This window comes from Cervus canadensis, chromosome 31 (assembly GCF_019320065.1).
Source record: "Cervus canadensis isolate Bull #8, Minnesota chromosome 31, ASM1932006v1, whole genome shotgun sequence".
Classification (NCBI taxonomy): domain Eukaryota; kingdom Metazoa; phylum Chordata; class Mammalia; order Artiodactyla; family Cervidae; genus Cervus; species Cervus canadensis.
Window position 1 is genome coordinate 24,935,915 of NC_057416.1, and position 14,016 is coordinate 24,949,930.

The following is a 14,016-nucleotide window of genomic DNA, read 5'->3' on the forward strand; positions in this document are numbered from 1 at the left end:
GCCTCAGAATAAGACTCAAAGAAGATTCAAAGTTTTAAAAATATATCAGCAGGAACCTGGTCAACTTGGACCGAAAGAGACAGAGAAGTGAAAATACAGGGAGGCCTTTGGGCCCCGAAGATTCTACTGATGGGAAGCAAGCTGAGAAAATGGCTCCCCCGTAAACCTTTCATGTAAAAGGATGACTCAGATGAGGCCAAAGTCTCTGAGGGCCCAAGTCAAGAGCCATTTGAAAGTCATTTCCTGGCAGGAAGATTGAGTTCTAGTCAGGGAATTTCTAACACGTGCCCAGCTGGATTTCAGAACTGCTCACAGACCAGTAACTTCTGTGTGCCATTCATTTCTGTCTTTCTGAGCAGGAATCATCCTATCTGATAAGTATGTGTACTGGGCACGGGGAGGGGGAATAACATTGCTAATTCACAGGCCTACAGAACGGGGCTTAAGGGCTGTATACATCCTCATAGCTCCATCTGCACCTGGACCTGATTTAGATAAGATTCTGTAGCTGATGCTGGAATGGGTGGAGACTTTTATATTCCCTGGGAGGGGGCAGGCTGTGGGAGCCAGCCTCCCAGGTGGCCCCAGTGGTCTCTCTGTCCTGGTATTCACACTTCTGTACTGTTTCCACCCACAATGTACCAGGGTGGATCACAGGCCCAATAGGATGAACAAGAAGTAATGCTGTGTCCCTTCTTACCTTAGATGACAAAGGACAGCTGCTTCTCTCACTGGCTTTGTCTCATCAGTTAACTCTGATGGAATCATACTGTTTGCAGCCTGGTGGAGATGACCATGGGTCAGGCAATGGGAGCTTCTTGCCAACAGTTCTGTAAGTGAGCTTAGGGAGAATCCTCCAGCTTCAGTTTTATCCAGAGACTGCAGGCCTGGCTGACACCTTGACTGCAGCCTAATCAGAGATCCTCAGCCAGAACCACTCAGCTAAGGTGCTCCAGGATTCCAGACCCATGGAAATGGTGGGAGAGAGAATACACAGTTTTAAGCTATACTGTTTTGCGGAAATTTGCTATGTGGCAATAAATAACTAGTACAAGCAATATTCAGGGCATTGTCCCCAGCAATATAAAGACCTTTGTCCTTAGGAATGACTTTTAACTTTTCCAGATTCTTTGGTTCCTCTAGCTGTTGATATCTCTTCATCGGGATCCCTTTCAAAGACTCGGGAAGCTTCCATTATTCTTTGAAATAGATTCAAATGCAAAGAGAACTGCAAAAGAAAAAAAATCCAAACATTTCCATATTTACCTGTTCTAATCACAATTTCAATTGTCCATCCACATCCATTTCCAAAGATACTGGCTGCAGAAAAGAATTATTACCATTTAAAAAAGAGCTGTGTGTTTTTTTTTTATCTTGCAGTTCTTTTTTTTTTTAATTTTTTTTTTTCCAGTGGGTTTTGTCATACATTGATATGAATCAGCCATGGATTTACATGTATTCCCAATCCCGATCCCCCCTCCCACCTCCCTCTCCACCCGATTCCTCTGGGTCTTCCCAGTGCACCAGGCCCGAGCACTTGTCTCATGCATCCCACCTGGGCTGGTGATCTGTTTCACCATAGATAGTATACATGCTGTTCTTTTGAAATATCCCACCCTCACATTCTCCCACAGAGTTCAAAAGTCTGTTCTGTATTTCTGTGTCTCTTTTTCCGTTTTGCATATAGGGTTATCGTTATCACCTTTCTAAATTCCATATATATGTGTTAGTATGCTGTAATGTTCTTTATCTTTCTGGCTTACTTCACTCTGTATAATGGGCTCCAGCTTCATCCACTACAAAGGAAACTATAAGTAAGGTGAAAAGACAGCCCTCAGATTGGGAGAAAATAATAGCAAATGAAGAAACGGACAAAGGATTAATCTCAAAAATATACAAGCAACTCCTGCAGCTCAATTCCAGAAAAATAAATGACCCAATCAAAAAATGGGCCAAAGAACTAAACAGACATTTCTCCAAAGAAGACATACAGATGGCTAACAAACACATGAAAAGATGCTCAACATCACTCATTATCAGAGAAATGCAAATCAAAACCACAATGAGGTACCATTACACGCCAGTCAGGATGGCTGCTATCCAAAAGTCTACAAGCAATAAATGCTGGAGAGGGTGTGGAGAAAAGGGAACCCTCTTACACTGTTGGTGGGAATGCAAACTAGTACAGCCACTATGGAAAACAGTGTGGAGATTCCTTAAAAAACTGGAAATAGAACTGCCATATGACCCAGCAATCCCACTTCTGGGCATACACACTGAGGAAACCAGATCTGAAAGAGACACGTGCACCCCAATGTTCATCACAGCACTGTTTATAATAGCCAGGACATGGAAGCAACCTAGATGCCCATCAGCAGATGAATGGATAAGGAAGCTGTGGTACATATACACCATGGAATATTACTCAGCCATTAAAAAGAATTCATTTGAACCAGTCCTAATGTGTGTTTTTTTTTAAAAAGCTAAAATTCCAGACATTAACAAATAGGTCCTAAAATTTGTGGGATAAATATTCCTCCAACCCTCTAATCCCTGATTTCTAACATAAAAACATTAAGGCCATTTCCTTGCCTGGCAATACATTTGTCTTTAACACAAAGAAAAAACACTGTGAGTTGCATGTACAGCTAAACTGCTAAAAATAGATGGTTAATTGTTTCCTTGGTGATAAAAGCTAATTCTTCTTAATTTAGGGAAACCGCAGATGCCTTAAATCTTCAGATTTTTGGTTAATAATACCATTCTCTTATACTGTAGTCTTCTTGCAATGAGTTAGAAAAATTAGAAACATATGATTAAGGACTTATTTCTTTCTAGATGTGATGATGGTATCGTGGTTAGGTGAGGGAAAAAAGAAAGCCTTTAAAGATACATACTATAATATGATAGGAATTATGGTCAAAATCTGCTTCAAATAGAATGGGACAGTAGATAGGGATATAGATGAATAAATATTAAATTTAAGTAAAAGATACATTGAAGCACCTTATACTCTTATTTCTACTTTTGTTTAATTTTCCATGATAGAATGTTTAAAGATATCATCAGCTTAAGACAAAAAAAGAAACAAACTTGTAACTTGTCAAGTGATTTATAAGAGAAGTGTGACTTAAAATGCTTTATAGAGTTTTTAGAAAAGAATAGCCTGAGGGAAAACTAACTTGAATCCTATTTCAACTTAGCCTATGTATTATTGTTTTTAATAATATCCTTCAGTGAAGGAGCAATACTGAAAAATTTAGAAGACATTCATCTTTAGTATACTAACGAAGAGTCTGAGTATCAACTGAAAAAAAAGCACAACAATAGAGTTGTGGGTTATGTTTTTATTTGGGAGCAAAATGAGGACTAAAGCCCAGGAGACAGCATTTCAAATTGTGCTGAGAAATTGCTACCAAGAGGCAGGGGGAAGGTCAGTGTCATATATGATTTCAGGGAAGGGCTCAGTGCAGTCAAGCTCACATTTTGTCAGAAGCTTGCTGCTAGTCATGGGGAGCAGGTGTCACCATTAATGATGTCAGCATTTTTCTAATTATGAGGAGATGCAAGAATTGGGCTCATAAAATCCTCTGAAGATATCTATTTGAAGACCTGCTCTGCCAGTTTTGCCCAGAACACAGAGTGGGTCATACCTGTTTTCACCCTCAGCTCTTTTCAGGGGGTGTTGAAAATCAGCAGCTGCAGCAGCTCATGAGTTAATCCTCATGGAGGTAGATGGCACATGCCAATTTGTAGCTGGCACGAGTATTTAAAAAGAGTGTGCAGTCAATATGTGTACTATATAACCTATTTATCTCTAGCACACAAGCCACATATCGTTATTTAGAGAATTCCCCTAATTTTATTACTCCTCCTCTCTGTTCATACTTCACTTTGTAACTTTCTTCCTCTCTGTTATGAGCTAATGGGGGAGATCCGTTGAGTAACTGGGTTTAATGATACCATAGCTGCCTATTATCAAAATACTGTAATTGTCACTTCAGGTTGTTCTACTACTGACAGTGACGCTAACACATATTTTGTTGAGGGCAGAAGAGAAAATAAAAAACATAAAACCATCTTTTTTCTGTAGGAAATTTTAAAAGAAATGTGATATTCCCTTTTAGGGTAGGGGCGAGGGGTGGGGAGCCAGGGTGGGAGAGGGAAGACTAGCCTCAGATAATTGTTCTGTTGGCTGAAATTTTGAGATCCTGAAAAGGGCAAGTTTTGAACCATACAGCAGTTCTGGACTTCCACTTAGGATGTGAAAAAAATTCCCTTAGAAACCTACAAAAATTGTTTCTCCTACCCTAACAAACAGCTTGATGAAAGACACAATGGCAATGTTTTTGAGCCCTCAGAGGCTGCAAGGCAACCACAGAAACTGAACTCTAAAGATAATCCACTGGGAGGAGAGACAGGACAGACTGTTGTCCATTCCACATGGATAGGACAAAAGGCAGCAGCTCTAGAAGTCGATAAGAAAAACTCAGTGAAGATTCTAGCATCTGTAAAGGCCAAGCATGGGCTACCACATCACTTTGGAACAGGACTGGCTACTTCACCTGTGGGTCTTAGTGCAAAGGGAAAGTACGAGAACTTTTGCTCAAAAATAAAGAATTCAAGATGGTGATGGCAGAGCCTGAGAGCAGCTGCAAGGACCTTCAAAGTGTGGGCTGTCTGTGATGCACAGATCATGTGCCTCGAAGCTGGTCCTCAGACACAAAGGCAGGTCTCACTTACCTCAGAGCTCGTCGCCCTCCACCTTTACCAGGCGTCCCTGAAGAGGAGAGAGCGCGGTGCTGACCTCCACAAACGCGGAGGTGATTGGTGGCTGTGTAGGTGATTGGTGTCTGTGGAGACTGAGGAGGTGATTGGTTCCTGTGGAAGACTGAGGAGGTGATTGGTGGCTGTGGAGGACTGAGGAGGTGATTGGTGGCTGTGGAGGACTGAGGAGGTGATTGGTGGCTGTGGAGGACTGAGGAGGTGATTGGTTCCTGTGGAGGACTGAGGAGGTGATTGGTGGCTGTGGAGGACTGAGGAGGTGATTGGTGGCTGTGGAGGACTGAGGAGGTGATTGGTGGCTGTGGAGGACTGAGGAGGTGATTGGTTCCTGTGGAGGACTGAGGAGGTGATTGGTGGCTGTGGAGGACTGAGGAGGTGATTGGTTCCTGTGGAGGACTGAGGAGGTGATTGGTGGCTGTGGAGGACTGAGGAGGTGATTGGTTCCTGTGGAGGATTGAGGCGGTGTTTGGTGGCTGTGGAGGACTGAGGCGGTGATTGGGTCCTGTGGAGGACTGAGGAGGTGATTGGTTCCTGTGGAGGACTGAGGAGGTGATTGGTTCCTGTGGAGGACTGAGGAGGTGATTGGGTCCTGTGGAGGACTGAGGAGGTGATTGGTGGCTGTGGAGGACTGAGGCGGTGATTGGGTCCTGTGGAGGACTGAGGAGGTGATTGGTGGCTGTGGAGGACTGAGGAGGTGATTGGTTCCTGTGGAGGATTGAGGCGGTGTTTGGTGGCTGTGGAGGACTGAGGAGGTGATTGGTGCCTGTGGAAGACTGAGGAGATGATTGGTGGCTGTGACGGTGATTGGTGACTGTGGAGGACTGAGGAGGTGACTGGTGGCTGTGGAGGAACAAACTCAAAGTCCCACTGGCTTCCCGGACTCCCTCTCCTCTGCAGAGCCCAAGTCATGACATGCTGGGGATGGTACTTTCTGGAGAAGCAGCAGAAGCAAAATCCATCCGCCTCTCCTAGAACGCAGGCAAAGACTTGTTGCCTGAGGGGGCGGTTAGAAGCCATAAGTCTCTGCTCCTGGTGGTGAGGAAGGAACAGATACCCGGATGATTGCTCTCCTGGGGGGTGTGTGTGTGGAAAACAACCACCCCAGACCACCGCAGTTACAAGGCAGCATTTGGAGGCCACAGGTGGAAGGAACAGGAATGCCAGGAAAACCTCACCCCTGAAGGCAGAGTGCAAAGGGCCTGCCTGAGATTTGAGGCTGAATTGGGACAAAACACATCTCACCTGGTCAGCACCAGAGTCACAAGCAACAGCTGTGGCCAACCGGGGAAGGCGTCAGAGCCTAGAGAAAGACTCTCTGATGCATGTATGCGGGGTCAGTGGCAAGCTAAGGGGGGCACAGGGACCCCAGAAAACCTAACACCCAGCCCCTACCCTGAGCACAAAGGGACAACAGCCTACCCACCATTAATGGAATTTGAGGCCTATGGGCCCTGGGACTATGAGTAATAGAAGTCTATACCTGGTGAAAATATCTTTCAAAAAAATGAATCATGAGGGAATTCACTGGTGGTCCAGCAGTTAGGGCTCGGTGCTTTCACTGCCGAGGGCCCAGGTTCGATCCCTGGTTAGGGAACTAAGATCCCACAAGCCGCAAGGCAGGGCCACACACACACACAAAATAAAAGAATCATGGGCTCTTTTTTAAGACATACAGAAGCTGAAGGAATTGCTCACCAGAAGACTTGCACTACAAGTAAGTCTTTGGGGTAGAAGAATAATTATACCAAAGGGAAATATGAACCTAAACAAAGATATGAGGAGTCCCGGAAATAGTCTACATTTAAACAAGCAAATACATATATAAAAGTCTTAAACATTATTATTTCTATCTCTTTAAATAATAATTTTGTCTAAACAAAAGTAATATCATATATGATTTTTAATATGTGCGAAAGCAACATGTATGACAATAATACAAAGTTTGGGTGGGGATAAACAGAAATATTATAAGGTTCTAATTCTGTATGTGGCATGGTGTAATACTATTTGAAGACATTGTTTTAAGTTAAAAGCATACCACAAATCCTAAAACTGCCAGTTAGAGTAACAAAATTATAAGCTAATAAGCCACTAAAATGATAAATGGAATAAAAAATATTCCATTAATCCAGAAGAATTAAGAAAAAAATAATGTATGAGACAAATAGAAAACAAATAGCAAGATGACAGATGTAAACCTAACTGTACTGATAATCACAATTAAATGCAAATACTCTCAATATTCCCAGTTAAAGACAGAGTGTTAAATTGGATTAAAAAAATTAGCGCCCAACTGTATGCTGCCTAAAAGAAACAGAACAGGATGGGGCAAGAGCTGATGCAAAAAACTTGGAGGTGGTTCTCTGAGCCTCAGTTTTCTTATCTGTATAATGGGAATATTTAGAGTTATGAGGGTTAACTGAGTTACTGTGTATAAAGTCCATAGAACAGGTCCTGGGACATAATAAATTTTCTGTGTTAACTATAATAACAGTAATTTTTTTTTTTCTTCAAAGTTGGAGAACTGCTGGAAGGCTGTCAGGAAAGGAGATACTATAAATCAGAGAGTAGCATTTTTTTAAAGGTCATTCTGGCTGCAAATTGGAACAAGGAAAGAACAGACTTGGGGGTTTAATAAGGAGACTTTTGCAAGGGGTCCATTGAGAGTTATGAGACAGTTAAACTAAGGAGGCAAAGGGGACTTGGAAAGATTTGAATTTGTGAATAAGGCGGTGGAAACTACCAGCCTTGATGTTTGAGGTGGTGGTGGGAGGCTGTAGGAAGTGGCAAGGGGCCTCTCCAAACTGTGTTCCTGGCAGCAGGGTGATGTGCTTCACCGGGTCAGGGGAGCCTGGAGGAGGACGAGGTCGGGGAGGTGCTGAACCGAGTCCTGGACGTGCTCACACTCAGGGTCCTTGGGGTATCCTGGCTGAGGGGCTGCAGAAGCAGTCTGGAGTTCAGAGGACAAATTGTGGCTGGAGACAGTAGATTGAAACTGTTGGCAAATACATGAAAATTGGACCACAATCAACCAGTCTGGAAAAGGTGGGAGGAAGGAGATAGCTAGATGATTTTTAAAGTTTCTCCTGGTTCCCACATGTGTAGGATTCCAAGTGTTGAGGTTGTTGAGGGACAAAAAGATACACAAAAAAACAATGTTAGATGGCAAGATTTATACACCAAATAGTATAGTATGATGCAGAGAGAAACTCAGACTTGAAAGGGATATGTGCCATCTCCATGGACTGGAATACTCTATGTGAAAGCATCTATTCTCCCCCAGTGATAGATAATGCAGTCCTGGTCAAAATCCTAGCAGGTGTTTTTCTTCTGCATGTATGACTGTAAAAGCTGATTCTAAAAAAAATGTTTTTTTATTGTTGTAAAATATACATAACAGAATTTACCATTTTAGCCATTTTAAAGTGTACAATTCAGTGGCATTGAGTACATTCACCATGATGTGCCACCATCTACTTCCAGGATATTTTCATCATTCCAAACACACCAGGCATTAAAAAGTAACTCCCCATTCCCTTCTTCCCCAGTCCCTGGGAATCTCTATTTTACTTTCTGTATCTATGAATTTGACAATTCCAGGTACCTCATATAAGTGGAATGAAAACAATATTTGCTTTTTTGTGCCTGGGTCCTGCCTACAATGCGGGAGACCCGGGTTCGATCCCTGGGTTGGGAAGATCCCCTGGAGAAGGAAATGGCAACCCACTCCAGTATTCTTGCCTGGAAAATCCCATGGACTGAGGTTCCTGGTAGGCTACAGTCCATGGGGTCACAAAGAGTCGGACACGACTGAGAGACTTCACTTTGTTGCACTTAGCATGTCTTTTAGGGTCATCTGTGTTGTAGTATGTATCAGAATCTGTCATTTTTATGGTTGAATAGTATTCCATTGTATGTATACACCATATTTTATTTTTTTTGTCAGCTGATGGACATTTGGGTTATTTCCACTTTTTGGCTATTGTGAATAATGCTACTAAGAACTTTGGTACCTCGTGTATTCTTTGTAAGATTTAAATGGGTGATTCAATTTCTTTAACAGTAACGGTAGGTTGCATTTTTTCTTTTCCATTATGGCTTATTACAGGATATTGAATATGCAATAGGACCGGTTTATCCATTCTGTATATAATAGTTTGCATCTGCTAGTCTCAAGCTTCCAGTCCACCTTTCCCCCACCCACCCCCATCCCCCTTGGCAGCCACAGGTCTGTTCTTTATGTCTGTGTAGACTCTATTCTTGGGTCAGTTTAATAAGGTCAAAATATCCTAGTCATTTGCTCATTACTTCTGTTTTCAAATTTATCATTGTTGTTCAGTCGCTCAGTCATGTCCGACTCTTTGTGACCCCATGATTTGCAGCATGCTAGGCTTCTCTGAGGTTATTGATATTTCTCCTGGCAATCTTGATTCCAGCTTGTGCTTCTTCCAGCCTAGCGTTTCTCATTATGTACTCTGCATATAAGTTAAATAAGCAGGGTGACAATATACAGCCTTGACATACTCCTTTTCCTATTTGGAACCAGTCTGTTGGTCCATGTCCATGTTCTAACTGTTGCTTCCTGACCTGCATACAGGTTTCTCAAGAGGTGGGTCAGGTGGTCTGGTATTCCCATCTCTTTCAAAATTTTCCACAGTTTATTGTGATCCACACAGTCAAAGGATTTGGCATAGTCAATAAAGCAGAAATAGATGTTTTTCTGGAACTCTCTTGCTTTTTCAATGACCCAGCGGATGTTGGCAATTTGATCTCTGGTTCCTCTGCCTTTTCTAAAACCAGCTTGAACATCTGGAAGTTCACAGTTCACGTATTGCTGAAGCCTGGCTTGGAGAATTTTGAGCATTACTTTACTAGCGTGTGAGATGAGTGCAATTGTGTGGTAGTTTGAGCATTCTTTGGGATTGCCTTTCTTTGGGATTGGAATGAAAACTGACCTTTTCCAGTCCTGTGGCCACTGCTGAGTTTTCCAAATTTGCTGGCATATCGAGTGCAGCACTTTCACAGCATCATCTTTCAGGACTTGAAATAGCTCAGCTGGAATTCCATCACCTCCACTAACTTTGTTTGTAGTGATGCTTTCTAAGGCCCACCTGACTTCACATTCCAGGATGTCTGGCTCTAGGTGAGTGATCACACCATCGTGATTATCTGGGTTGTGAAGATCTTTTTTGTACAGTTCTGTGTATTCTTTCCACCTCTTCTTAATATCTTCTGCTTCTGTTAGGTCCATACCATTTCTGTCCTTTATCGAGCCCATCTTTGCATGAAATGTTCCCTGGGTATTTCTAATTTTCTTGAAGAGATCTCTAGTCTTTCCCATTCTTTTGTTTTCCTCTATTTCTTTGCATTGATGGCTGAGGAAGGCTTTCTTATCTCTCCTTGCTATTCTTTGGAACTCTGCATTCAGATGGGAATATCTTTCCTTTTCTCCTTTGCTTTTCGCTTCTCTTCTATTCACAGCTATTTGTAAGGCCTCCTCAGACCCTTATGGCAGAAAATGAAGAGGAACTAAAAAGCCCCTTGATGAAAGTGAAAGAGGAGAGTGAAAAAGTTGGCTTAAAGCTCAACAATCAGAAAACTAAGATCATGGCATCTGGTCCCATCACTTCATGGGAAATAGATGGGGAAACAGTGGAAACAGTGTCAGACTTTATTTTTTTGTGCTCCAAAATCACTCAGATGGTGATTGCAGCCATGAAATTAAAAGATGCTTACTCCTTTGAAGCAAAGTTATGACCAACCTAAATAGCATATTAAAAAGCAGAGACATTACTCTGCCAACAAATGTCTGTCTAGTCAAGGCTATGGTTTTTCCAGTGGTCATGTATGAATGTGAGAGTTGGACTGTGAAGAAAGCTGAGCGCCGAGGAATTGATGTTTTTGAACTGTGGTGTTGGAGAAGACTTTTGAGAGTCCCTTGGACTGCAAGGAGATCCAACCAGTCCATCCCAAAGGAGATCAGTCCTGGGTGTTCATTGGAAGGAGTGATGATGAAGCTGAAACTCCAATACTTTGGCCACCTCATGCGAAGAGTTGACTCATTGGAAAAGACCCTGATGCTGGGAGGGATTAGGGGCAGGAGGAGAAGGGGACAACAGAGGATGAGATGGCTGGATGGCATCACCAACTCGATGGACATGAGTTTGAGTAAGCCTCGGGAGTTGGTGATGGACAGGGAGGCCTGGCGTGCTGCGATTCATGGGGTCACAAAGAGTCGGACACGACTGAGCAACTGAACTGACTGAACTGCGGCTTCTCTGTCCATCACTATCTTCAGGCTTCCTCAAATTCATGTCATTGAGTCAGTGATGCCATCCAACCAAGTTATTGTCAAGTATTATTCATACTACCGTCTAAATGTTTCAATCATTTCTTTTTGCAAATTCATGCTTTTTTTCTCTGCTCCCTGAATGCCTTCCTTCATTTTATTTATCTTTTGAAGTATTGACTTTCATTCTGTTGATATTTTGAGTCTTTTGATATTTGCTCTTAATTAAAATGTTTTTAAATATTTGCTCTTAATCTTCTTTTATGAGATAGTAAACACAGCTCAATTAATTTTTAGCTGTTCTTCTATTACAAGCATTTAGTTATAAATTTTCCTGTAAAGCCTGGTTTGGTTGCATTGCACAAGTTTTATTTCTATGAACAGCTTCATTGAGGTATATTTTACATATGGAATTTTCCCATTTCAAGGGTAAAGATTTTTGGTAAATTTACCAAAAGGAGCAATTATTGACCATACACCAGTTTTAGAACATTTTCTTCATTCTAACAGGTACCTTTGTGGCCATTTACCGTTAATTCCCATTCCCACTCACTAGGCAACCACTGATCTGTCTTCATAAATTTGCCTTTTTTAGGCATCTCCTAGAAATATGTGTAGTGTCTCATGTCTGGCTTTTTCATTAGCCTATTTTGAAGTTCATCCATGTTGTATGTTTCAGTTTACTTCTTTTTTATTAGTGGTGGTTTACCACCCTATAACATTTTTGTCTATCCCCTGAGCAGGTAACGGATACTTAGAATGTTTCCAGTTTGGGGCTATAATTAATGAACATTTGCATGCATGTTTTGGTGGGAACATGTATTTTCTTTTGGGAAGATAGGAACGAATGTAATTTCTGGGGCATAGTTAATTTATGTTCATGAAGTTGTCAAGTTTTCCAAAGTGGCTGCACCTTTTAAAATTAATTGATAGCAATGTATGAGGGCTCCAATTTCTCCACATTCTCACCAGTATTTGTTATTTGTGAATAAATAAGAAAGTCATTATACTTTTTGAGTGTGAAGTGATATCTCAATTTGCATTTTTAGTTTGCATTTCCCTAATGACTAATAATGTTGATCTTTTCACGTACTTATTAGCTATTTGTTAGCTATTTGTGTATCTTCTTTAGTGAAATGTCTATTCACATCCTTCGCCCATGTTCTAACTGGGTTGTCTTACTGAGTGGTGAGAGTTTTTATTTAAATCTGGATACAAGTCCCTTATTAAATATGTGATGCAATCTTCTAGTCTCTTTTAATTCTGTCCTTTGAAGCACGAAATTTTTGAATTCTAATGAGGTCCAGTTTATCAACTTAAAATTTTATGTACCATTCTTCTGGTATTATTGACAAAATCTTGACCTAACCCATTCTCAAAGGAGTTCTGTTTTCTTCTTCAAGTTTGTTTGATCCATTGTTACTGAATTTTTGTGTATGGTGGGAGGTAAGCAACTCAGTTCACCCTTTTGCATGTGGATATCACTTTGCCAACACCATTTGTTGATCAGTTCTTCCCTTAATGAATTGCCTCACTACTTTTGATGACTGTAAGGATTTATTTCTGGACTCTCAATTCTGTTCATTGATCTACATGTTCATCCTTACTCCTCCTAAACTACCCTGTCTTGAAAACTGCATTTTAAGTTAAATTATGACAAAGGGAAGAAAATGTACTCTTTGTTCTTGTTTCTCAAAATGGTTTTGGCTGTTGTAAATATTTCACGTGGATTTTCTTGGCGATCCAGTGTTTAAGACTCTGTGCTTCCAATGTAGGGGTGTGGGGTTCAGTCCCTGGTCGGGGCACTATGGGACCCCACATGCTGCAAGGTGTGGCCAAAAAAAAAAAAATAGGTATTTTATTTACATGATTTTGTATGTATTTTCATAACCAGTTTTTCTAAATTCTATTTTATGGAATTTTAAATTTCCTTTACTTCATCTTTGACCCTTGAGGTATTTTTAAAGTTTCACTATTAACCTCTAAATTAACTGCACTGTAGTCAGAGAATTTGGTGTTACATATCAGTTCTTTGAAAGTTTCTGAGACTTACTTGCCTTATAGCCTAGTAATTGCAAATTTTTATAAATGTCCCATGTAAATGTGACAAAGACTGTATATTCTCTATTTGGGATACAGAGATGTATATATGTTTATTATATCAATTTTATTCAAATGTTTTTGAATCTTCCACAATTTGTGTTTTATTGTATAAGAGAAGTGAGCTGAAATCTGCCACTGTAATGCAAACTTGTCAGTCTTTCTCTGCATTTCTAAGGCTTTTTGTTTTTAACATATTTGAAGCTATTTTGGTATGTGCATAAAAGTTCAAATTTTGTGTTAACTCCATTTGTATTGATCTTATACTCTGAAAATTGTCTCCAAGTCTGTTTTAATATTTATATAGCTACTCCAGATTTCCCTTGTTTAGCATCTTTTCTTGGTCTAATCTATCTTTAATTTCAACCTATCCAAATCATTTGCTATTGATATGTGTCTTGTAATCAGTTATATAGCTGGATTTTCTAAAAAAATCAAACTTGACCCTTTGTCTTTCAACTAGAAAATGTAGTTCATTTACATTGACTATAATTTTGAGATGTTATACCTATTTTTTACCATGTCATTTTATTATATAAAGATGAAAAAATTCAGGTTTTTTTTTCCCCCCTTTCTTCTTCCCTCACACCACATAATGACTCTGTATTTTCCTTTCTACTACTTGGGGTTTATACTATACACTTAAATAGTCCTATCAGTTGTACTAAAATTTATCTGGAGATTATTCTAATTTCTAGATTAAAAGGTAAAGATAAAAACCATATTTTGGTTTTTAAGAATCTACCCACCCATATGTCATCCTACAGGTTTAGCATATAATCCAGTTTAAAATGTGAGTTACAGGGGGACTTCCCTGGTGGTCCAGTGGTTAAGACTTTGCC